The sequence below is a fragment of the Schistocerca cancellata genome, chromosome 9 (genome assembly GCF_023864275.1).
Source record: "Schistocerca cancellata isolate TAMUIC-IGC-003103 chromosome 9, iqSchCanc2.1, whole genome shotgun sequence".
Taxonomy (NCBI): domain Eukaryota; kingdom Metazoa; phylum Arthropoda; class Insecta; order Orthoptera; family Acrididae; genus Schistocerca; species Schistocerca cancellata.
Window position 1 is genome coordinate 506,283,559 of NC_064634.1, and position 27,244 is coordinate 506,310,802.

The 27,244-nt window shown below is 46.5% G+C and overlaps 1 protein-coding gene across 1 annotated transcript in view; it reads left to right on the forward strand.

Annotated features, from left to right (window-relative positions):
• The window catches only part of LOC126101533 (uncharacterized), a 760,565-nt gene that overhangs the window by 74,149 nt on the left and 659,172 nt on the right, over positions 1-27,244 (forward strand). The window lies entirely within an intron of this gene.

The window sequence follows — 27,244 nt, forward strand, 5'->3', positions numbered from 1 at the left end:
TGATTGCAGGCACTGATAATGTAACTGTCTAATCCACTGGCTTTCGAACATCAACACAGCAGGGGTAGAGGTAGACGCCGTGCGTATGTGTATCTGTATGGTCGAACGTATGAAACGTGGTGTGTGTCCACAGCTTCACACTCGCCAGCGAGGAGCAGATGACTGAGTCAAGGACGGTAAAATGAAGCTTTCACTGTCTTCGATCTCGCGATCGGCGCTGATCAGCGGCAAGACACAATAATATCGCTGAGAGAAGCTTTTTCCTGTTTACCGCCTTTTCGGTGGATTGATTGTTGACTTGAATGCGCTCTGTCCCCTCTCATATGCAGTGTGTAAAGGCCCTCAGCGGATCGTTTTCCATCTGTTACCATTTAACCAATGCAGTTTGTAGGAACAGAAGATGAACAACTGGACACATTGCGACGAAGTAACACAGATTCTCACACTGAGTTTAAATTCCACATTGATAAAAAACAAACGATGCTGTCAACTGTTTTATTACATGTTTCCAAGCCAGTGGCTGGTAACATATCCGATAATTCTACGTACATGATCAAGACTTCGCCTTTACTCTGGTTGAATTCTGCTAGGCATTATACGTCTTCAAAACCATAGAGTCTAGACACGTCCCAGCCCTTTCCGCTACGCCTATTCCGCAAAATGCATACCCAGGTGAGCATAATAAAACGGCATCACATGAGTTAACTGGCTTGGATAAAAACGTTTCGACGGTATTTTTAGACGATTTCTATACGTGTTTTCCGGAAGTATTTGTCACACAATCGCCTCCTTCTCAATAGTGTAGGGTAACATCAGCTCTAGGCAGCTGTGGCAAGAAGGCCAGGCCATCCATGAACGTGCGGAGTGCGAGACAACACAGTCCGGATGCTTACAATGGTACAACTGGCCAGCGACTAGGAGAGTGATTCACACGTGGGAAAGGACACGTGTCTCACGCAACTGGAGGGATACGCGAGGTTCTGCTGTGGGTAGATATTAAAAATTAAATCGGTGCATCAAGTACGGATTCACTCTGATTTCGGCGATGAACATATTTTTCCCGTTTTCATTTACTTCAGAAACCGTCAAATCTCGCGGGAGAGCTAAAACCGCCAGCGTACCGCGATGCTGACAGTAACAGCAACAGTCGCTCGGGCAGCGCCAAAGCTCTCTCAGTTGCAGGAGGCGGAAGATTAACGAAAAAATAGGTGCAGCTTGAACATTACCACTATCTGCATTTGTGATTAACGTCGAAATATGGTTCAAAAATGGTTCAAATGGCTCTGAGCACTATGGGACTTAACATCTGTGGTCACCAGTCCCCTAGCACTTACAACTACTTAAACCTAACTAACCTAAGGACCACACACACATCCATGCCCGAGGCAGGATTCGAACCTGCGACCGTAGCGCTCGCGCGGTTCCAGACTGAAGCGCCTAGAACCGCTCGGACACACAGGCCGGCTTCCATATATCATCGCCCATATGTTTTAGGCATATATTGAGATACAAAGAGAAGTTAATGTCACCGTACTTAACAGTCTCTGAGTCTACCGAATCACAGACGATACAAAAGAGTACCGTGATTACTAACCGTGATGGTAAGAACGTGATCCAACGCAGTTAAAAATAATGCTTCGTTTTCAGTGCTATGGCAATTGACCAATAGTCTATGGTCTTTGCTTTCCATAATACCGATTCTGTGGCGTCTCATGAGTTGCCCCACAATAACATCACTGACACTCTTGTCACGACACTTATACATTTACTACTTTACTAGAGGACATTTTGTAATCAAGTAACGCATTTTACAACATTTTCTTAGCGCCTTTCTTAAACGTATCACAGTTATCGTCTACTGGATTTTAAAGGTGCACATCACTACGAACGCTTTCCGTCATTTTGCCGTTTTTAGGACTTTCCACCAAAGATTGTGCTGGACGCACGAGAATTCGACCAGCATTCTGCCACGCCTTGTCTGGCATATACAGAGTGCGGAAACACAATTTGACCAAAAGTGTAGGGCAGAGGGACAGCATCCAATGAAGGAATCTGTGTATAGAAGCTAGAGGTAACAATTGAATACCTAAGGCGCTATGCCAGCATGAAAACGGTGGTCAGTTTGAACATCTGCTACACATAATTTTGTTAATTAAGTAGTGCCTCTGTGGTGTCACCGCCAGACACCACACTTGCTAGGTGGTAGCCTTTAAATCGGTCGCGGTCCGTTAGTATACGTCGGACCCGCGTGTCGCCACTATTAGTGATTGCAGACAGAGCACTGCCACACGGCAGATCTAGAGAGACTTCGTAGCACTCGCCCCAGTTGTACAACCGACTTTGCTAGCGATGGTTCACTGACAAAATACGGTCTCCTTTGCCGAGACGATAGTTAGCATAGCCTTCAGCTACGTCATTTGCTACGACCTAGCAAGGCGCCAGTACCAACTCTTGTTTCCCGTAATCGGGTCACAGTTTTCAAAGATTACGTACATGTACGATTCCCGCCAATTTCTAGTACTGTTTTCTAGTATGGACTATTTAACCGCACCAGAGAGTGGAGAACACATTTGGTAAAAGCAGATATTAATTATAAATTTCTTCTGTGTCGTCATCAAGGCAACTTTGATACTGATACGTGGCCGGAATGAATGATTGATACTGTAATCATGTACCGTCAAGAGCGACGCTCATCATTAATGGATTCAAGTTAAGTATTCCACCAGCTACGTCCGTTTTTCTAAAGTCTAATTTCCTTGTCCTGTTCCAGACCTCACGCCAGCCTGCGTGAGCTAAAACGCGTGCCTTTCTGCTTCCTCTAGTATACCGGTGTTGACTCTCCTGCCAACCCACAACAGGCTCATTTTCCATTCACATTCGACCTTTTAAGAAACATTGAACAATGTAACACGAACATGTTATTACCTTCATTTCTGAAAAAGTACAGCTAAATCCGATATACATGTAAGTGATATTTTAAATTTATCTTGTTCTGATCGTGACGATTGGTTCTTTATACGTACTTATTCTGTAACTTACCCACCATTCTGAGTAAAACATATATGTCAGACTTCAGTTATGTTCCTGTAGCGCTGAAAATACGCAGTTTCGACCCTTAGTTGCCATACACAAATTACTACGTCACGCTTTCTTTCGGCCGTGCACTTTTCGTCAAATTGTTTCTCCACGCCCTGAATAACGGTGCTGGATGGCGAACCTCGGTCAACCAGCATTGTTTTTACATTATTCACTTTTTCATACGTTACTCATAACTGATCGAATGACTTCCAGCCCGCCACGTCAGTGGAAAGCCGGCATGCGATCCACAAAATCACGAGAGCAGCATCAGATCCGCATAGTGACATTGTACTGATTGTGAGCACATTCGCCGGCCAAAGTGGCCGTGCGGTTAAAGGCGCTGCAGTCTGGAACCACAAGACCGCTACGGTCGCAGGTTCGAATCCTGCCTCGGGCATGGATATGTGTGATGTCCTTAGGTTTGTTAGGTTTAACTAGTTCTAAGTTCTAGGGGACTAATGAACTCAGAAGTTGAGACCCATAGTGCTAAGAGCCATTTGAACCATTTTTTGAGCACATTCATATGTACAGATATTAGTAATATGTAAGGCGAGTTTATCTTTGCGTTAATTTTTCGTCTCCTGCAGACCACAGAGCTCTGTCGCTGCATCAGCGGTCGATTGTTGCTGTTGGCGCCACGGAATGACGGCAGTTACATCCAGAGTTTCTCCGGAGTATGAGGGATTCTACGAAATGAATGAAAACGGAAAGAAGTAACGAGCGTGGCAGGTAGCAGTGAAACTTGACGTTTTCGATAGTTTGTTGCGACGATTACATAAACTGAGACTCAAAGCCACGCCCTCCACAGACAAACTCACTACAGTTGTCATCCTTTCATTTTACACACAACACACAATCGAATTAGACTGTTCCTTATGAACTGCACATAACTAACCCTGTAATTCATGACGAAGGTGACTTACTATTACAACTTTTGTAGCCTTCTTAGGTAAAGAACGAGCAAAATGTTCACAGTATATAGCAGTCTTGCGTCTACCGTCCAATCGCCCACTCCGTCTCACATCCCTGCAAAGTCCTGCAGTGGGTGTTTGTGCGTAAGCTGACTCATTCCAATTTTGAATCATTTACTTGTAGTCACGGGACATTTGGCAAGTTCGTAATTTCACATTCCTGCACATTTAGACCGCGATTCCTATCCACACCACTTGGGTGTCTTGTAAAGAGCTTATGGAGTATCTGTCAACTTGTTTGCGATAGTAATTCATTTCCTAATGATGACGGCAGTCGACACACTGCCAATGAGGAGGAGGGTGTGGCAGTGAGGGGAGGGAGGGGGGCGTGGCCGCCTCGCGCCTTCCTACCCCCACCGTGCGCAGCCGTGTCTCTCCGACACGGCGGGCCGCATCTCCTAACTCCCTGCCTCTGGCCACCATTACGTTCAGCAACCCTGTCTGGTAGCCTCGCTGACCCTACAGCCTGTAATTCTCTGGTTGACTGAATAGATCGAGTGGAAGAAAGGCAGGCTGAAAGCACCTCCGTCTTCCGAGTGTAATTTTCGTGGCAAGTTACGCATTGCTGATGACCAGAATGACGTTGAAACGATCGTCTCGGTATATGATAAACAGCAATTTCATGTCGAAAAATTTGTGTTTCGATCGGTTCAGGAAAGCGGGGTGCAATTTTCAGCCGACTGGTTAAGTTTTGCAGACGACGCTGAAAACTTGGCTAGAATTTCGTACTGCTTTCGACGAGATATTTAGTAACAACTACGATTTTGAACATCCAAGCGCAGTAATTGCCAACACAAAGTACGTACATAGTTTTGAGGAAGTTGAGAGTGATGCGTTGGTGGAAACAGAACTGAGGAAAAGTGCGGCCTATTATATGTTGTTGTTAATAACGTAGCAGTAGACTGTCCGGTCGACACAGAAGGCGGCATGAGCTGTGTTTCAAAGTTGTTTTTTAATCGCGTAAATAATAACAATGATCATGCATATTTGACTAGCAGTGTAAACATTAAGACACCTACTGGAACTCACAGTAGGCCGATTCTCTAACGTGAATGTGGACGGCATAGTCACATACGTGTACAGGTTTTTTTATGCTAAATCTGTTACAAACATTTAGTTGGGCACAAACTCTCTCGTCAAATATGCTGGTAACGTTAGTCAGTCATGAGAATAGGTTCTTGACTTCAGTGCTGGTGCAAATAAGAAGCGGATTTGTTTGAAAGATTCACTTGCTGGTGAAAAGTTGGTACCCAGTTCTTATATGGGTAGAAGTTCTTCAAGGTTTTATTTGTACATGTGCATCTTATGTGTAATTTTATTGAAATTAATCCTATGGATTATTTCACGGTACATGGGGGTGGCACTCGATTCATGTTTAGTTTAGGATGCCAAATACGCACCGCATATACTGACCCTGCCAACGTACAGAATGTTACACTTTTATCTCTGTTTGTTTTGGTGGTTACTTGTGGGTGTATTCGTTAAGCTGTTTTAATTCGCGGTGCTGCTTCGATTATCTTGTTCACTTCCTGAAACACAAGGTTCGACACCACAGTGCTGTTGAGAGGTATGACGCAACATTCCTTCGGAGATGAGGAAAGAACGGCCACTGCGGAGGCGTAATGAGATACACGGAGTGTACTTGCAGCTGCCGATACGGAACACTCATCAGCTGTGTAATAGACTGACGACAGTGAAAATATCTGTTGCACCGGAACTCGAACCCGGGTCCCCAGCTTTACACCAGCGCCGCCACTTTTTACTGGTTTCTCCTTGCAGTAAACAAAAATGAGTGTCCTTCGTCTTGTTGGCGAAGAAGCAACCGTTTGGAACAAAAAAAATTTTTTTTTCGATGCCAAACTCAAATTTCTTTTTCCTTTAAGAACAAATTGTGAGGAATAAATAAGGAAAAGTTTCTTTTTTTTTAAATTAAAGTCGTCGTGCGACTTGTAGTTAAAGTCCAGTTCTTACAGGAGCTCCGGAAGTGTCTCCGCCTACAGCATGCCAGCTCGTCCAAACGTGTCTTCTCATGGCGTAGGCGTGGGTTCTGGGTAGCAGATCTATTCAGTTCGGTTCGGTTTATACAGTTTTCAGCTTCTCAGGGCTTGGACGTTCCAGCTACTAGGTGGGTCATCGAAAGTGCTCCGTAAGAAATTGCTAAATTTTGTTTATAGCGTGGGCTGCGTATCAGGACGCAGTGTCGTTCGTTAAGTCCAATATCCTAGCGTAGACTTGTCGCCAGAAGTAAAAAGATAGCGGATCGTGTGGCCACAGATCCAATTCACAGAGTGAGTTTTGGTGGAGGGGTAGAAAGTCTTATCGGGGCACAAAAGCACGTGGACGTCGATCTGAGCCGTGTCTGGCGAGTAAGAAACGCCAAAATTCGCCGCGCAAGTGTCCAGACGTCGAGCGCTGTGCCACAGTGGAACCGGTGGACATCCGTGTCATCCACTCCACAGTGGGTGCAGAGGGATGAATCGGCGAGATGGATGCCGTGTAGACGATCTCGGTTAACTTGTTTGCCATTCACGGTGATGTACCACGCTGATTGAACGTCTGATTCGAGAAAACGCGCATGGACCGACTTCCTTATGTGTCGCCACACGTACCGTGGATACTTACGTTCGATGGGGTTGGACGGGAGGCACTGTTGTAACAATTCGGAGACTGTTTTCGTGAGGTACAAACGTGTAAGTGGTAAGGACCGGTAGATATAACTGAACTCCAGGAAAAATCGTTGAATGTAATAAAAGGGGGTTGGAATGGTCGATACCAGTACTGGGGCGGACAAGGAGGCCGGTGCAAAGTTGTGAAGCAGGAGGCTAGTAAGGCTCTGCGGGCAACGATGCCAAAGTTTTAGTTGGGAGCTGACGTATAGTGCCTTGACACGAGTCGGCACGTGGATGAGACCCACCCCGCCACGATCTTGTGGCAGTGCAAGGGATTCATACTGCACCTTGAATAACATCCCCGAGCTGACGAAGGAGCCGAAAGCCATCAACAGTCGTCGGGACAGGAGATTTGGGACTGGTAGTACTTGAGCCACGTGTGGTGTACGGGAAGCATGATAGATGTTCACGTATTGCGCGCGTTGGATAACGTCGAGAGCTCGTAGCCGGCGATCTGCGAGATTTGTTCTGATTGTCTGTAGCAAGCGTCTACCATTGATAGTCGCTGAGCGGCGCAGGTCTGCTGTGAAATCAAGTCCAAGACACCGTATGGTGGCGGCGACACTAAGGGGGGCAGCGCATCTCTCCGGCAAGCCCTCACCAATGAGGAGGATCTTGGATTCTGACAAGTTGAGGCAACTACCCGACGCTTCGCCTTAAGTCGCCACCCATGTCAGTGCTGCTCGTACTTCATCTTCACTGCGCAGATATAGTACTATGTCGTCTGCGTAGGCTGTACAACAAAAACGGTGGCCTTGCACAGCCATGCCTTCCAAATGTTGGCGCATGCCCTGGAGCAGGGGTTCCAAGGCGAAAGCACACAAAATCGTGGAAAGAGGGCATCCTTGTCGTACAGATCGTGCGATGATCAGGGACGGTGTAAGGCGACCATTGTACATGATTTTAGAGGTTGCACTACTCAACAGGCGCATAACCACTGTGACAATACCGCCAGGAAAACTCATATGCTGAAGAACTGTCCGTAAATAGAAGTGATCAACACGGTCGAAAGCCTGGATAAAGTCCAGTGAAGCCAAGGCGCCAGGGAGACGCTGATAATGCGCTAATGCTAGCATGTCTCTGTAACAGCAAAGGGCCGTACGGATGTTGTTGTCGCCTCCTAGGGAAGTCTGGTCGCAGGATGTGACGTAACGTGCGACCTTCTTGAGTCGCGATGCCAGTAGCCGTGTGAATATTTTCATGTCGCTGTTGAGCAAAGTAATTTGTCGATAGTCCTGGACCCTCGATAACCCGCGCGGTTTATGTACGGGGATAGTAATGCCTTCTAGAAAGGCGCTCGGGACCACTGTCATCGGTGACATCAGCCCTTGTGCGATTGCCGTCCACGTGGAAGCCAACAAATAGTGAAAACTTTTATAAAATTCGATGGGTATACCGTCACGTCCAGGAGATCTATTATCGGAGCCCGCCTTGATAGAGTCTACCACTTCATCTGTGGTTACGTCGTCTTGGAGGTCATGCACTGCATCTTCCGGAAGAGTGTTCGTAGTAAGCTGAGCATCTTCTGTGATCAGTGCTGCAGATCTGCTGTACGGCTGCGTAGAGCTCGGCAAAATGAGCATGGAGAGCACGACCGCTGCTTTGTTGGGTGTCGTTCCGGCGCCCTTCCACATCAGTGAGGACTTGGATCAGAGCTCGTCGTCGTCGTTGTCTTTCCTGAAGGAGGTGGTACATCGACGGACGTTCTTGAGGGATTCGATTAGAAGCTCGAGAACGGACTACAGTGCCTTCCAAGTTACGCCGCATGATCAAGGAGATCTGCACCTTCGTGCGATGGACCATCGACTGCCGGGCTGGCGAGAAAGGCATCGTCGTACAGTCACGTAGAATGGTGTAGTAGAAGTGCAGGGTATTAGTTTGCCACGCCTTTAATTCCTTCCCATAACTCATCAGAGTCTTCCTGAGGGTCGGCTTTGCACAGGAGAGCCACCGTGATAAGAAGGAGTCATAGGCTTCTCGATAATGGCGGCAGCGTGCCCACGCTTCTTCGACCATACGGCGACAGTCTGAGGAGGTCAGGTGAGCGACATTGAGTTTCCACAGACCATGACTATGCCACACTTGCTGTCGGGCGAGAGTGACGTCACAGAGGTACGCATCATTATCTGAAAAGGCCAAGGGCCAGACTTCCGAATGACGTGTGCCATCAGCAAGGGAGCGGCTAACGTAGATGCGATCTATGCGGCTTGACGAGTGAGGGGTGTAGAATGTATAGCCCGGTTGAATTTCGTGGAGCTTCTTCCATGTGTCAACAAGTCGTAGACGGTCGATGACCACTGAGAGAGAGATGCACAAGGGGAATGTCGCGGAAGTTGGTCCGCCGGCTCTTGTGTCGAGTTAAAATCCCCACCGAGTACCAAATCGTCCTGCGGACCGGTAAAGAGGGGTGTGACGCTTTCGACAAAAAAGTTTGTCGGTCATGACGGCGGCCAGTGCCGGACGGAGCGTAGATATTAATAATACGCACGCCGAACAGTATGAGGGCCATACCTCGCGCAGTGGGGAGGTAGATGACGTCCTCTGCAGGGAGTCCGTAGCGTAGCAGAATGGCGACGCCGCTACCGGTATCGGATGCGGAACTAGGAAGTCAGTCACAAACAACTCTTGTAAGAGTGCTACATCAACATCCGCTGAGTAAATAGTGTCTCTGAACATGGCCAGTTTATGGGGGGCACGAATGGTGGCAAGATTCATCGTGGCGATACGATATTGCTGTGTATGGCCATCCTCAGTATTTGCAGAACGTGCAGTAGAAGTATCCGGCAGGTGGAGACCCGCCGGTGGTCCCGCAGTAGTGATAATTACTGGCGGGGCGCCAGCCCCAGTGTCGCCGAGGTGGACTCCTGTGCAGACACGCCAGCAGTCTGTTCTTCTTCAACGTCATCGGCCCAGGAAGCTGACGACGTGGACATGTGACGGTCATGTACTTCCGGAACGGGTGTTGTGGATTCCGCAACATGATTGGCAGGGGGACCGCCGTCATCATTCGTTGACAACGGCGAGGACACGTCCCTGGCTGGGAGAGTAGGCGTCACAGGAGGGGCGCCTGTTGCTGCCACATCGCGTGACTGGACGCAATGTCACCGTCAGACATCATGTCGACATCTCGCGGGGCCGTCTGAGAAAGGGCGTCATCGGAAGGCGTTCGTCGTCGTTTCCTGTGTTTGCGAGGCGACCGCTGTTTCCTGATGTGGCCTTCTGAATCAGAATGTGGTCGCCCGTCGTGTGACGCCGAACCCGTATGGAAAAGGCAGACGTCGGCACGACACCTATGTCGACGTCCATGGTTCCAACAGGAACATCGGTTTCGGTCTGCAATCCGGACGGTCCTGAAGCGGGCACTGGAGGCGACGCCGTGCTCGTGTCCTCGGCGCGTTGTGCTGCGGCGGGTGGCGTTGACGATGCTGCTGGCGCAATCGAGATTGGTACGACGGGGTCCTGTGCAACCTTGGCGTAGGTGATGGGTAAGGACGTGACCGTCGAAGCCTGGGTCTCTTCACGTAACGGCGTCTGTATTAAACGGCGGTGTAAGCATTCGGAACGTACATGTCCCTCCTGGCCACATCCTGCGCACTTTCGTGGCTGTCCATCGTACATGACGATGGCCCTCACACCGCCAATCAGCAGCTACGATGGGACATGTTTCGTCAGCTCAATTTTTATTTCCCGGACGCCATTTAATACGGGGTAGGTCGTAAATGTTTGCCACTTCTACGCGACGTGACCCAAGACGGTGCCATATGGTTGGAAAGCGGCAATGACCACATCTTGAGGCACCTCGAACGGGAGCTCAAACACCTACAAAGTCCGGAGACCGAATCCAGCATGGGCGACTGTTACAGCACCCATATGTCCATCAGAGTGTTTAAATTTCAGTCCGGTGCCATGACGGTGAATTATGTCATTGCAAATTTCCTCCGTCGACATCTTGATTTAGACAACACTTCCAGTGATGGAAAAATGTATGCCGATTACGTCCTGGGGGTTCAAACGTAGATCCTCACGTATGAACTGTTCGACTGCGAAAGCTCTGGGTCGTGGATGTTCGGCCTGAAACATTACTTTGATCGTTGCAGGGCGGTACGAGTGCGCCATGGAGTACGTCAGTACTGGACTCGATGGACACAAACGCCGCGACGCGGAAGTAAACACCGCCGAGAGCGGAGCGTCGGACGGCGCGCGGAGCAGCTCCGCACGCTAGCACGGCTGAGAGCCGACTGACTTTGGCCGCCCATGCGCTGCCCACGGCCACACCCGAACTTCCGTATCTTACGTCGTCGTTCCTGCGCCACAACCTGTGCTGGTAGACACGTTACGTAAGTTTCCCATACAGCAAGGGAGGGGGACGTCTTAATGGAAAGTCGCTGCCTGGTGTTGGCGTGTGAATGCGATCCTGCAGCGGCTGTATTTTCGAGAAGAACGGTGCAACGTTCTTTTGGACGTACGACCATCTCCGAAGGAACATTTGCTCTTCTTAACTGCACAGGCGTATGTATCTGGAATTGTTGTAATATTTGACGGCACAAAAACTATGAAAATGATGTAGTCAGAATTTCAGTGTTATTTAATTATCAAAAGATGTAAATTAGGCTGGCGAGACTGCGAAACTCGTTACGTGATGTACATATTGAACTCTTCACGGAGGAACCAAGCAGGACTATAAAAGGGCGGCAGCCGTCTTGATGAAGGGCAGTGTTAGATAGTGCGGGGCAGCCCTGGTCAGAAACAGTTTCAACCTCGAGAAGTAATTATTTCATAGGATGTAGTTATCGCCGACTTGGCGCAGGAATCTCTCTAGTTAAAAGACGTACACTGTTTAAAATCAACTTCGTTGTATGTTTAATACTTTCTTTACACAGCACAAATAAATAAAACTTTAATTGCAGTTTTAGTGAAAACGCCAGAAATGAAATCAGTAACCTTAAATTAGCAACAATAGCAGCAATCAGCAAGCGAGAAACAAAAGAGAGCTATCAATGTCGTACAGTAGACTGTATAGACCGAAACAATCTACAGCACAACATTATTTTATTCCTTTGCTTGCTACTCTTAGAGATCATTTTGTGTATAAATAATATTGAACCTAAATGTTTAATTCAATTACTAAAAAAACAATAAAGGCAGGTTAAAAAAATGTCACATACAACTGACGGAAATTGCGAGAGGAGCTACACATTTGGCAGATTTCGAGCCGGGTGTGCATTCGAAATGATCACTGGCCGTTTTCGCCTTAACTGCGTACATGTGGTGTCTGTTCTTATGGACGATATGTCATGGCGAGCAGGAGACTTGGGTTCGAATCTCGGTCAGGCACAAATTTACAATATTCCACATTGATGTTCATCAATGCCCACTCGCAGATAATATCTGCAATTTCTTTGTGTCTTTCTAAATGTAGTCGTCGTGTTATTACTGAGCGAGGTGGCGCAGTGGTTAGACACTGGACTCGCATTCGGGAGGACGACGGTTCAATCCGGGGTCCGGCCATCCTGATTTAGGTTTTCCGTGATTTCCCTAAATCGCTCCAGGCAAATGCTTTCAAAGGGCACGGCCGACTTCCTTCCCCATCCTTCCCTAATCCGATGAGACCGATGACCTCGCTGTCTGGTCTCCTTCTCCACACAACCGAACCGAATCGTCGTGTTATTGAACTAAGATCCAGTGGCTAAAGGCCACATATTCGACGCAATTATCGAAAGTTAAAAAAAGTCAGCAAAAGGTAAGGGTAGAGATAGTCTTATTACCATTTGGTCAAAAAATGGTTCAAATGGCTCTGAGCACTATGGGACTTAACAGCTATGGTCATCAGTACCCTAGAGCTTAGAACTACTTAAACCTAACTAACCTAAGGACATCACACAACACCCAGTCATCACGAGGCAGAGAAAATCCCCTTACCATTTGGTCAAAACTCGTTACAAATAAATTAATAAATATATGTCCACTTCAAGTTAAAGAATAGATCGTGAAGGAAATCCAGACTGCGAAATCTTTCAGCTTGAATGCGGGTTCTTGCCAAGACGTTGGCGTTGTTGATCAGTCTGTAACCTGCGTGCGCTATGTTAATAATTCAATCAGTGTGGTTCCTGTTCGGAAATCGATAGCAGAAGCTTACGGAGCTCTTGTAACTTACGAATTAGCCCAGTGAGGCTTAAATTTTCCAGATCTAATTAGCGTATCTTTTGATGGCGCTCGAAAGATGACAGCAAGTATACTGGTCTTCAGCGGCACCGAAGGAAGAAGTGCCAGAATTAATTTCCGCGCCTTGTTACGCGCACGTTTTAAATTCAGTGCTGGGAAGCGTGACTCCAAGCCGCGCTGAAGCAAAGAGTGTGATTGGGTCCTTGGAGTCTACCAGTGTACTTATGCACGAATTATTTGAGCGCACATCTGTATGGGTGGACAAAATTTTGGAATTAACAACTGGTCAAGACAAACTGAGACGATTACAGAGCATCGGAAAACGGGATTGTCGTCCCAATACAGAGCCTTGACCACTATTGTGGAGAACACTCGACACGTCGCGTTGATAAAAAAAGTTTTAACTGTCATATCTTCGAGAATGGAGTTCCAGTTACAGATTTCGTTGCAAGCGTAGGCACTGATGGATTAATTTTTGAAATCGGAAACCATCCTGACAACCTTTACATTCAACAAAATTTTTGACATACTAACTGCGGTAAGCCAGTATCCCCAAACCGCAACAGTAGACTATCGTAAAGCTTGGGGTCTTATCAAATGTTTGGAGATAAGTTTAAAGAAGCCAATCAGGTAATTTTGACGACCTTTCCAGAACTGCAACTGTATTTAGATCCCATGTTCAAGGCTTAATGCAAGCCAAAAATATTCATATCGACAAACGGCGCACGCTGCCATTACGAAGAATATCTTAAAAAATAAAAAACCACGGTGTGTTATGCCAGGACGAAGTGGCATTACTGTCTGCGGACCCAAAGAGATTCTATTCCGTTTCCGTCTACAGAGACATTACTAACGCAGATTTAGATAAATCAGATGCAAAGTTCAGTTGCAACTAACATTTAATGAAGACGCTCGCGTTTTTATACCCGAAAAACTTCGATGAAATTAACAAAAATGGGTTTCCTAATGCCGCATTAAAGTCTCTCGCATCAGCTGCAAATGCCGATCGAGAATTTCTGTGAAAAGAATGACAATATTTCGCCAAAAGTTTTAATGAACCGTCTGAAACTCTTTGGGATCAACACGTTCCACCTAGGAAACAAGACGTGAATGGTTCATATTCTCAGAGGAACAAGACGCCGATCGAAAACGGCTTGGACCAAACTGCAAAGAACGTCATTTGTTTATCCCGAAGCGGTTCTGACGCGTGGCGAAGTTGCGTACGACGTGCATGTAAACTTTTGTCACAGTATGACACAGCACAGCGGTACGTTCTCCTACGTGTCCATTGCTTTACTGTCTAATACTGACAATTTCGTTGACGCAAGTGACGATTTTCAGTGCACTGAAGCGCTTTAAGACGAGGTTTAGGTCTTTACTGGGGCGAGAAGTGTTGGATTCGTTGATTATTTGAAACACAGAATTAGATCTGATCAAGGATAATGGGAATCGAATCTTTCAGGATCGAGTTGTTGACAGCTTAGCTGAAACTTCTGCTCTTTTAAAGAAATTATTTTTCATTGGCTAGCTTTTGAGTTGCTACATGTAGTTGGAACTATATTTACCTAATAATACACATAAACCACTGAAAGTTAATATTTTGCACATATTATTATCCGATAGTATCGCACCCACCCTTAACCCAGGCTTGCGGGGAATCACCCAGGCCCTTCCAGCCCAGGATGTGATGACCAACAAGACAAAGAGAATGATATAAATGTGTTCTGTTAGTCATTATGCAGCAATGCAGAGCTAATATTCTGGTAACTGCAGTGCGTCTTGCAGTAAAGAAGACTACATTACCGTATAACCGTCTGTGCACCACTAAGTGAGGTTGCATTGCGATGATTGTGTGGGAATAACAGTAAGGCATTTCTTTATCTCATGTTAGCGACTTACAAGTTTTACGTTCCTACCCTGAGAATCTTTTTTAACAGCGGATGCTTGAAAATAAATCGATGCGTGAAACCACCAAATTTGCCGACGTACTAGAGGTGGTTATAGATTTTAATGAATTGCTTTTAATAGCTGATTCTACATTTAAATGAGGGGATTGTCCATGTGGTTCAATATATTGAGCGTTATACAGATCTGAGTTTATGGGATGGAGGAAAGTTATTTGCACTTACATTCAGCCTAATGAATAAATTAGTTATGTGGACTAAAATACGTTGTTATTACATGCGGCCGATGACAACATAATCTCGTTAAGTAATGTGGCGCATCGCACTGGAGAGAGAATTTCCAGTTGAGGATGAGATTAGTAATATCGCTGGGTGTGTTGATCTAAACACTGGAGAGCAAGATAGTGGCCATAGCTTCAGTGCCTGGAGAAAATCGAGAACTGTAGTGAATGTAGTGAAGCATAAAGAATTCTGTCACAGGGAGACAATTTTTAGTGCCTTTAGTGCTGGGATGACAGTATAGCCGTGAACGACGAGCAAAGGAAGATGGGGGTGAGTGTAACCTGGATGGCGGCGAGGGGCAGCGGCTGCAGGAGGTACACCACACTGCAGGCGACGTGCAGTGAGGGCAGAGAAGGGAAGGGAGCGTCATTCATGTCACGAAATTAATCTTCTTTCGAATCCGGGATTCGGAAAAAACATATCGCCGAACACTGCTGATAATCTTAAGTTATGTATGGTTAAGGTGGCCTTTGGATCGAATATCTTACAGAAGGAACAACTTTAATAAATCACGGGTATACCAGACTTGATGTTAAGCTTCCTGAACTGTTGCTTTTTGGAATATTATTAACTATGCCCCAATTTTTTAATTAAGGCTAAAATACACTAAGAATTTATTTTTTCTGTGTAAGTAAATGTGTAAAGGAGAAAAAAGGTCACGATTTAATGTAAGGAATGTATTTTTTTGCTGTTCTGATAGACAAAGTTCCAGAGAAATGTTTGTCTATCGAAACTGTAAAGCAAGTTGAAGACACTCGACGTAATTTGTTTTTGGATTACATAAAAGCAGGGCCACGCGGGATTAGCCGAGCGGTCTAGGGCGCTGCAGTCGTGGACTGTGCGGCTGGTCCCGGCGGAGGTTCGACTCCTCCCCCGGGCATGGGTGTGTGTGTTTGTCCTTAGGATAATGTAGGTTAAGTAGTGTGTAAGCTTAGGGACTGACGACCTTATCAGTTAAGTCCCATAAGATTTCACACACATTTGAACATAAAAGCAGGATCTGTGTGCCCCCCCTCTCTCTCTCTCTCTCTCTCTCGTTTGCTTTCGACGGCTGTTTCGAAAATGTAAGTGTCGCTCTGTAGCGTTTGGCAAATAATTACGCTAATTTAATTTCAAAAGCCGTGTTTTAATTAAGACTGTACTTTCCATTATCATTAATTCCACTTATCAAATTATTATGCCACATTTTAGAAATCTGTGTTCTGTTGGCTACTACTTTAGAAAATTTTTATTTCAGCGTCCCTGAGATCTCTTTTACCGGTCTTTCCTATCAGTATCCGAGCAGTGTAATTACGCAAACTGCGTAATTTTAGATCGATCACTGGCCTCTAAACAACGTCGTCGGCCTACGTTCTCGTCGGTCTGATGCTGGTTGGCGGAATGTATAATTTCGTTATCCACAAGTAAAAATTTTCTATGCATCATTTTGTCGTTTTAGAAGCTTGCCACGAGTAAAAGAAATAAATTTAATATTGCATTCTTTTTTAAATGCCAGTAATATTAAACTTCGATGCTGAGTACGTTCCAAGGCCTAGGTGAACCTTTTAGAACATGCACGACAAGCTTCAAGGAGCTCTCTAACTGTGACAAGTTATACGTCACTAAACACACATACACAACAGGCTGTCCTTTCTGAGCCATCGAAAAAAACTTTGACAGATTCAAGGGTGGGACGTAACAGGTGGAGGGAGGAGATGTAGGAGGGATTAAAGATTGCGAACCAGAGCAGGCGGTTTGAGTACGTGCTGAATGGACAAACGGAGAACTGTGGCGACAGATTGCTGCACAGGTGTGCTGATGTACCACGGGTACTCTGAAGTCTGGTGGGAGCTGACCGACATCTACTGAGAGAGAGTTCGAGACTGGACGGTAGGGCTGGCCAAACATGACACTCGCGCTTTGTGGATAGTCTGCAGTGGCCACGTGTCATCTGACCAGTACCGTACGAGTGTAAGCATTAAGAGAGAAGCTACGAACTGTGTCAGCTGTACGGCCACAACGACAAACTGACGCTCCGCTAGAAGATTTGACAGTTGCATTGTGGCCGAGAGGTTCCAGGCGCTTCAGTCTGGAACCGCGTGACCGCTACGGTCGCAGGTTCGAATCTTGCCTCGGGCAAGGATGTGTGTGATGTCCTTAGGTTAGTTAGGTTTACGTAGTTCTAAGTTCTAGGGGAGTGATTACCTCAGATGTTAAATCCCATAGTGCTCAGAGCCATTTGAAACATTTTTGACAATTGCATGGAAGACAGGAGGAAACAGTACCAAACGCTCCCGCCACAGAAACTGCTATTTTGTATGAACAAATCCGCAGTAAAAATCGTCGTAGGATATGTCTGGAAATATAAGCATTTATGTAAACTTCAGACGAAAGCGTCGCCATCTTTATTAATAGAAGATTTCATTAGCCCAAAGAATAAATTGTGTTTTCGAGGTTTATTTCTAAGACTGTTTATCAAATAATTTTACGTGGCGACACTTGTTGTGACATTTGAAGGTGGCTTAACAAAAAAAAAATGGTTCAAATGGCTCTGAGCACTATGGGACTCAACTGATGAGGTCATTAGTCCCCTAGAACTTAGAACTAGTGAAACCTAACTAACCTAAGGACATCACAAACATCCATGCCCGAGGCAGGATTCGAACCTGCGACCGTAGCGGTCTTGCGGTTCCAGACTGCAGCGCCTTTAACCGCACGGCCACTTCGGCCGGCAGGTGGCTGAACAAATGATAATGCTATTCGGCATTAAATAAAATTGTTTCGGAGAGCACGGCCTACACAGCAATGAGGAGTGTCTCCTTACTGGTTTGACGGGAATCATTCTGGTCGACATGCCGCCAGCTTCATGAAGTGACCTAAATCGCTTTCAGAAGTACGCTGTCGAGAGCGTGACATCCACGAAGGACGTGAAGGCCACTCTTGACGTCAGACTGCCACCCTGTGACGTGAATGTCCTGTCTTCTGCATGACAAGGGCTTCACATTTAGTGCTGACGCCGCCTTCTGAGAGCTGCAGAAACCAAACTATTGTGTCCAGGGGCTTACTGACATTACCGTGCCATTGGCCTGAGTATTTTCCATGTTTTCCAGCATTAACACGATTTTCACTTTTTTTGTGCTTTAAATGGTATCCCATGACAACACTTAGTTCTAAAGTAAGATGAAAACAATTAGTCGCTCACGTTTTGGAGTTTATGGAGTGATGCTAGTTGCAGAATTTTAATGATGAACGTAATCGGAGAAAACGGGAAGCAACGCCTTTTCGTTGGAGCTGAAGACAGTGTACGTGGTTCAGTGATCGTGTCCACCTAAGCTGCGCCCCTGTGCCCTGCGGCTGTGTCCAGACAAGCATCCAGCACCTCGCGGTGACGAAGACACTCTGCCGCTCTGGTGTCGAGGGAATTTTTACACGAAATGAGAACAAATGAGTTGACGCTTTTATTGTAACGTGGCCGTGTCAACAGCACCCTCGCTCCTGCACCGCTCCGCCGTAAGGTATGACACGCCTAACTGATTACCCAACTGTGTTTCAGTTTAGTCTTGTACCTCGAGTACTAAACGATAACATGTCAGGCCCGAGATCAAAGTGTTAATCGCTATGGATTTTCATACTGATCGATTTTATATCTTGTTTACTTGTTCACAAACAACAGAAATATGGCAGATGTCTTAACCCAAAACACACTTCAGGACGATGACGTGAACGCAGGGTGTGGCCACTTCCGAAGCGATCTTGAGGAGGTAGTCTTCTGAAACACGATGATGCTGCGTACAAAATGTGGTGTCACCGCCAGACACCACACTTGCTAGGTGGTAGCTTTAAATCGGCCGCGGTCCATTAGTATATGTCGGACCCGCGTGTCGCCACTGTCAGTAATTGCAGACCGAGCGCCACCACACGGCAGGTCTAGAGAGACTGACTAGCACTCTGCCCAGTTGTACGACGACTTTGCTAGTGACTACACTGACGAAGCCTTTCTCTCATTTGCCGAGAGACAGTTAGAATAGCCTTCAGCTAAGTCCATGGCTACGACCTAGCAAGGCGCCATTAACCATATCTAGAGAGAGTCTCACTTGTATCATCAAGAATTCTGTATACAAATGATGGATTAAAGTTAACTATTAAAGAAGCTACGTACTTTTCTTTATAGCATTCATTAAGTATTCTGTTTCAGACCTCACGCCAGCCGGCGTGTGTAACGCGTGCATTTCGGCTACTTCCGAGTGGCGTGGCTGTCTTGCTACGCCACAACACAAAACACTACCCAATACCCCAACAGAGGCACTAGAACAGTAGAGGTGGTCCAGTGGTGAGCAAGAAAACAGTGCGAGCCTTTAAACTGCAAATGTCGCACCGCTTACCGCTTTTACTGTCAGCAGAGATGAGTAAGACACTGGCGCCCTCCGAACAAAGAACGAATAATTGAAAAAGCGTCATGCCGATATCTGCGTCGGCAAATATTTCCTCTGAGAGGGACTGGCAAGGGGATGCTAACAATGAAAACCAGAGTGTACGGTTCCCCACGACGTGATATCCTATATCGGCAGATTATGCCGCTAAAGTCCTTCTGGGTTTCTGCATCTGTATGACGCAGTAATGAATTAAGGTGCATTGCCGTGCTGGAAGAACAGAAGAAAATGTCCCATTGAACTTCTAAGAAGCGCTGCAGAAACAGCAGGATTAACTTTCCACGGTTCATCGTTGCCTCATCAAACACTAGATGTTTCCACAGCTTACGTTTCGCCGAAACATGGTACCCAACTGGTGATGCTTGTCACTGCACAGGGGAACTGGGGCGTGTGGCGCTGTATAACCCGGCCAGAGACTAAGTAGGCGTTGTCCACCTGAGATAACACGCCAAGTTCATGTAGTGCTGGCGGCCTCAGAAGAAGTGGGTGTATTCTACTCACTGTACAGTTCCCTGAAGGCAGTAACATTTAGGTAAAAACTGTATGTGGGTGCTGCTACTGCCCTGCAAGCGGAGCAACGTCTGTGCACTTAATGATGTTTAACGAGGAAAGCGAATAAAGGAGCAGTGTTCTACTGGAAAACACGTACCCGATTCACACGACTATAGTTGGTAGTGACTTCAATTTACCCTAGAAATGTTGACGAAATTACATGTTTAAATCCGGAGGTAAACACAGAGCATCACCCGATATTGTGCTAAACGCATTCTCTTAAAATTAATTCGAACAATTAGTTCATACGCCCACTCTAATGGTAAACATTTGTGAAAACACATTTCACCTCTTAGCAACAAATAGTCTCGAGCTATTACTGAGCATCAAAACGGATACAGGGATTAGGTAACAGAAGCTTGTCGTAGCGAAACTGAATATCGTAGCTCCGAAATCCCCCAGAATAAACGGAAGACATGTCTATTATGCTTGACGCCTTCCCGAGAGACAATCGCCATTGTTCCAAATTAATATTGCAAGTGTAGACCAGATGTGACTTGATACAAAGAAATAGTGTCGATATAAATTAAGACATTTATACCAAACAAATTAACAAAAGGCGGAACTGGGATCGCCCAAGGTACGGAAAAGAATTCGGAAGACTGTCGCAGAAACAACGAAAAAAGCTGACCAAATGTAAACGAAAACGATTAATTTAGGTCATAACTCCCCTAAACAAGAACGACAAAATGGGTAACGTACAGTATGCTGCTGATAACGAGGCCGGGCTCCTCATGGAGGGATGGAACTGTGTAACACTCGTCGTGAGTATTGGCACTCTGCCTCCACCCTGAGGTCAAACATCTGTCGTGTTGTACGCGAGGTGGCAGACCATGTTGGACGACCCCTGGACACTGCTGTGGCAGCTCAGCACGGTTACCCTGTCCAGCAGACGCAAAGTTTCTGCGCGAGCGCCACAGAAAGCAGTGCTGTAGTGACGACTGAGGTGATGTCCGTTTCAAAAAAATCCCGCCCTTACGACGGGTCGGCTGCAGAACGGGGAACGCGTTCCCTGCAGCCACGAGTCTGCCATAACCACCCACTCGGCACACACTGTGCTTATTTTACAATTCAGTTCGCCACCATACCATAACTGAAGCTGTTCTAGTGCACCACTGTAAAAGAAAAGGAGGAGAGGAGCCTAATGGCGCAGTAACAGAGCGTTGTCCTGCTGGAAGATATGTTCTGATAATGTCGTCAGAACAATACCGAAATGGCTTGTGTGTACCATGCACGCTCTCACATTCACCATAACATGGTAAAGACATATCTTGGTCTTGTACATCACAACCGTAAGAGCTGGACATCTTGGAGAGTGGTAAGAAACTGAGAAGCATTGCCCATTTGAAAGGTCGTGTCACAAAGATGTACGAACGACACTTAAATGAGTAGCATGTATGCAGTAATTCAGTGCTACTTCAGAATAAAGATGAAGTTAATTCAGTTTACTGAATAGATGCAGAAGGGAGTTACACAGGATAGACGCTGTGTGGGCATTCTTTGGGGGCCTTTCAATTATAAGGTCCAAAAAGAAAGTTTATATCTTGTTCAGAACAGGAATGGGCTTAAGTTTCTGCAGTCTTTAGCCAGTCTCGTTAATTTCGGTGTCGGCACAAAATCCAGGAGGAAGGCAGCAGGATGGGGGTCAGACCCAGGGGCGGCGCCACCCACATCCCCCACGTGCCCCACGCCCCTATGCCCCCCTCACCCCCCCACGCCCCCACACCCTCTCACCCCCGCCCCCGCCCCCACGCCCCCAAGCCCCATGCCCCAACATCACCCATGCCCCCTCGACCCCAACGCCCTCCACGCCCCCCACGCCCCCACGCCCCCACGCCCCCACGCCCCCCACGGCCCCACGCCCCCTCGCCCCATCGCCCCCACGCCCCCTTCACCCTCCACGCCCCCCACGCCCCGCACATCCCCACGCCCCCTTCGCCCCCACGCCCCCATCGCCGCCCATGCCCCCACGCCCCCCACGCTCCCCAAGCCCCCAGATGCAGCGGGGGCCGGGACGTGGCGGCCGTGTCGCCAGCAGGTCACGCTCCACAGTGGCAAAGGAATCTCTGCCCAAGTGCGTAACACTGTCGGTCATTGACGCTCGTCTTGTGCATAAACACAAGTACAATACTCCCCTCTGTCACTATAAGAGCACATTGCCGATAATGTCACTCCTATGGAAGTCATTTAGTCGTTTTGTAAAAGGCAGCCACAAGCGGCGTTGAGTATTAAATTTATTCATAATTTATGTTGTGGAAAGGAATCGATATTTGTTTTCATCAAATTTTATTCAGTTTCGGAACTACGAGATTTCTGGTCTAAGTTACTTGCGGTAATCTGATTGGCTAACATTAGAAATACCTCGAGTGTACAAGTGCTCGAGATGATTTCGTTGGCTGTTTAACGTACCAGACAGTAGGAATTCAGCATTTCCCGCGCGCTTGAGTAGGGATTTGTGCCTCACATCTATGAGTCGATATAGTCGCTCGGCAGCCATTTTCTGGTAAACACCTATGTTTAATCGCGCTGATCAAATTTCTACCGACACAAAAAAAATTTGCGCATTTGCTTGGTTCTCGTGTCGTTGACGAAGAGCGACTACACTACTGAGTATTATGTGAAAGTTTGAGGTTTGTGAGTGGTTTATTTTGGGAGATATTCGCATGTGAGCATTTCATGTCGTACATAAACTTTGCGCGGCGTGTTTCGTGCAGATTACGAGACATTACGGCGGCCACTTCTTTACAAGAAGCCTACTGAACGACTGAGTGTGTCAACTCCCAAATAGTCGTAGGTCAGTGGCTGCTTAGGACGTTCAAAATATTGGATCGATCTAAATACCTCCTGGCTGCTTTTGCGTGTGAACTTGTAACAGAGGCAGTCAGTAACACTGCATAATCCATGTCGGGATGTTAAATACGGACTTGATGGCCATTTTCTGTGTTTTAAAGACAATAAACCAAATGAAAAGAAATTTTAGGCGTTTTCTCCCATGCAGGAATCCAGAACGCTCGACTGGACTTTCGGCATCTTAAACACTGTCAACAAGAATTTTCCTGCTGATGTTTGGGTACTGAATTTTTTCTTGACTGGTGCGTTGGTGTGCTTTCACTCTATGCTTTGTCTTTTTGATACTGGCTCATAATAATGAAACCAAGTTCCATCACAAGCTAAACTTTTATTGGGGAAGTGCTCACCTTCTCTTTCATAACGCTCCTTTAGCTCTGTGCACACTCTCAACCTTGTTTCCTTGTGCAGCCGCGTCAACTCGTTTGGGACCCATCTTGCACATGTTTTGCGGTACTTCAGCTTGTTACAGATAATGTTATGAACTGTACCAGTGCTAACATGAACCTTATCGACAGTCATTTCCACAGTCACTCGGCGGTCGGCACGAAAATGTGATCAATTCGACTTTCGAGTGAGGGAGTTGAAACTGCAACTGGTCGGCCGGAAAGGTGTTCGTCAGTCACTGAGTCACGACCATTTTGGAACTGCTCTACCCAATTGCAAAAATGTTCACGATTCATACAACCTTCACCATAAACTTTAGACATTCTACAGTATACGAGTATATTCACTGGTTTTTCGCCTGCAACAAGTAAGAAATCGAATAACAGAGTGTTGTTCAACTAATGTTGTTTCAAGCGGACTCGCCATCTTGTAACGTATTTTTGAGGTTCTAAACAAAACAATGTCGATACACTAGCTGATCAGAGCTCATCCTAGTGATGCTAACTTAAAGCCATAAAAGTATCAAACTTGCCCTAATAATAGTTTCTTCCCCAGAACAATTCGTCTCTTTCATTACTGAATGACCCTCGTAGTTTGAATAGGACCCCATGTTAGGGAACGTACCGTTTCCGTGCTATAGCCGCTTGAAAACAAGTTTGCTAGGTAGGTTTGCAGCAGGGTAGTCACGGTGAGAGAAGGAAGGGGGTTGGTTACGTCGGATCGGCTAATGTCGTTTGACCTCTATCCTACCTCTCTCACCTGGTTCGAATGTCATTCACGTATCTGTGGGTGTCAGAGCAACAGGGTTGAGTACACGTTTGCTGAATACACCGACATGTTTCTTCTGAATAGCCTTTATCAAGATCGTTCTTCACAACGTCCGACTCCATCGCATACCCTTTTCACCACCATTACGCGACGGCTTCGAGAAAGGGTACCTTTACCGTCAGCAGGCGTAACCATGGTGCTCCAACGAGACGAATGGGAAGAGGTCGTGCTGCATCACGGTGAAGAGAACCCGTCACCAACTACACGAGCAATTTCTTTGGCTATTAGTGATTGTAGAACAAGTGACGTACTGGATCACGCCTAATCATTTACTTATAAAAGTGGTCCTGTTGCCCACATGTATTCAAATCGTTGTAACACGGAAATAGTACCTTTCCGGACATGAGTTCCTATTCAAATTACTGTCTACTCACTCATAACGGGAATTTCCGAACACCCTATACTTATGCCACAGATAAACATGTGTATGAAGCCAGAAACCACGAGACAAACTGAGTAACCATAGAATATAGTGGCAATATTTATTCGCATAGCAAATTACGCCAACTGCATCCATAAAACATCACTTCGTTGCAGATAGGGAGCTAAAACAACTTGATATTTACACTTAAAGTGGACCTAAGTGATCACAATACGTCGCATTAATTAGGCTGGCTTATGTGACGTTCCAAGCAGTGCGACTGGAATTTCTGATGCTCTTTGATGCCAAACAGCGCGGGCTTTTTACACTGAAGTTCCAAAGAAACTTGTATAGGCACGCGTATTCAAATACAGAGATATGTAAACATGAAGAATACGGCGCTGCGGCCGGCAAAGCCTATAAAAGACAACAAGTGTCTGGTCCAGTTGTTTGATCGGCTGCTGGTGCTACAATGGCAAGTTACCAACATTTAAGTGAGTTTTAACGTGGTGTTATAGTCGGAGCACGAGCGATGGCACACAAAATCGTTCAGCGTGACAGAAATGTAACCCTTCTGCAAATTGCTGAAGATTTCAATGCTTGGCCATCACCTCGGCCATTGTCATCTTCAATAAAATTCTTCAGGGTATCAGACCGCATCTCATAATTTAAAATGCGCCAACGAGAGAGCGTACAGGATAAGCGACGAAGAACATCTGAAGACAGAACTTGAACGCCTCAGGTCCATCTTCGGAACTAATGGCTATGGGAAGCAGAGGATAGACAGCACCATGTCGACAAGGGAGAAGACTAATAGGGAAGAGGAGAAGGAGGCACAGAGCATTGCTGTGTTACCATATGTACAAGGGGTCACCGAACGTATTGGCAAAATTCTACGAAAAGCCGACATCAAACCAATTTTCCGAAGCAGAAACAAAATATCAGACATGCTCGGTTCTGCCAAGGATGCAGTTGACAAATTACACACAGCTGGCGTGTATGAAATTAGTTGTGCGTGTGGATTAGTCTACATAGGTGAGACGGGACGTCCGATTAGCACAAGGCTCTCGGAACATGAAAGATATATCCGCCTGAAACAACACACTAAGTCAGCAGTGGCGGAACACCGAGACGAGTGCGGGAAACCAATATTTTTTCAAGAAGCCCGCATCCTGGCGAAAAGAGCCTCTCACTATCAAAAGAAAGATTAGAGAGGCGACAGAAATAGCCAAAAGACCCGCCAACACGAATAGAGAGGACGGGTACAAGCTTCCGAGGTCTTGGCTGCCTGCAATAGCAGGGCTACGGAGCGGCGGCAGAGCCGTGGCGGCCCAAGCAGACACGCGGAGAGCCGCAGTAGTGGTCGCGAGCACACAAAGCAATGGCACGCCGCAGCCGGCTTCTGGACAGCATGGAAACAGTGTGACGTCACAGCCATCACCGCTATTCGTCCGTCTCCTCCAATGGGGTGGAGTAATATAAAGACCAATAGAAAACAGCTATTTCAGCCAATGACAGATAATAAAGGAAACACCAATAAAGCATACCTTTCACCCCTCCCCCTCCTTCTTTTACAGCCAATCAAGTAACGACACGGTTTTCTCGTGCAGCTATTTAAGGAACGAAGTGAGTTTCATTTAGCAGTTTAACGTAAGGCCCTGATGAAGGCTAGCTGCAACGCTGGCCGAAACGTTGGCGCATTTTAAATTATGACGATGCGGTCTGATACCCTGAAGAATTTTATTGAAGGACTTTGGACTGTTGATGATTGGAAATATGTTGCCTAGTCGAACGTGTCTCGTTTCAAATGTAAACGGATGAACGTGCACGGGTATTGAGACAATCTCATGAATCCCTGGACCTTGCATGTCAACAGAGGACTGTTCAGGCTGGTGGAGGGTCTGTAATGATGTGGGTGGTGTGCAGTTGGATTGATATGGGACCCCTGATACGTCTGGATACGAGTCTGACAGGTGACACGTACGTAACCATCCTGTCTGATCACCTACATCCATTCATGAAACTTCCTGGCAGATTATAACTGTGTGCCGGACCGAGACTCGAACTCGGGACCTTTGCTTTCGAGGGCCGCAGCGCCGTCTGATTGCGGCCTTAGCTGGCCATTTAGGTCACGTGATCTGTCAGTGCGCGATTACTTTGTGTCGGGTGGCCTTAAGTCGTAGATGTATAACAGCAATCCTCACGGTATTCATGAACTGCAGAAGAACATCTCGGACGAGACTGCAACAATTCCAGAACTCCAGCCTGCATCCGCCTTCAGCATCTTGCTGGCGAGGCCTCAGAAGTGCCAAGAGATGAATGGTGGTCACTTTCAACATCTGCTGCAGTCATGTTAGTACTGCATTTCCTTTCCTTTGTTGTGTTTCTTTGTACCCCGAGACTCTGTTCCCCCGCCACTTTTATTTGCTTCCCCCTGTGTCTTTACGACAACTACACTGCTGTTCGCAGTAGAGCGAATGAACAATCAAATCGATCGTGGAGTGCTGATAACGATGTAATGCATAAAATTGCTATTGAGTTAGGACATGCGTTCTTTCACTGCTACGAAAGATTGTGGCAGAATCGTAAATGAAAACATAAAAATGTGCGGGGTTGTTACAGTTAATAAAAATGGAGATCTCCGGCGTTACAGTGATATGGTATTTCTTTCGAATGGTGACTCACAATCAACCGTGGAAAAAACAGCGGTTACATTAAGGTGAAGTGCATGTGTTAAAATAAACTGCAAGTAATAGAGTGGCTCTGAGGACTATGGGGCTTAACATCTATGGTC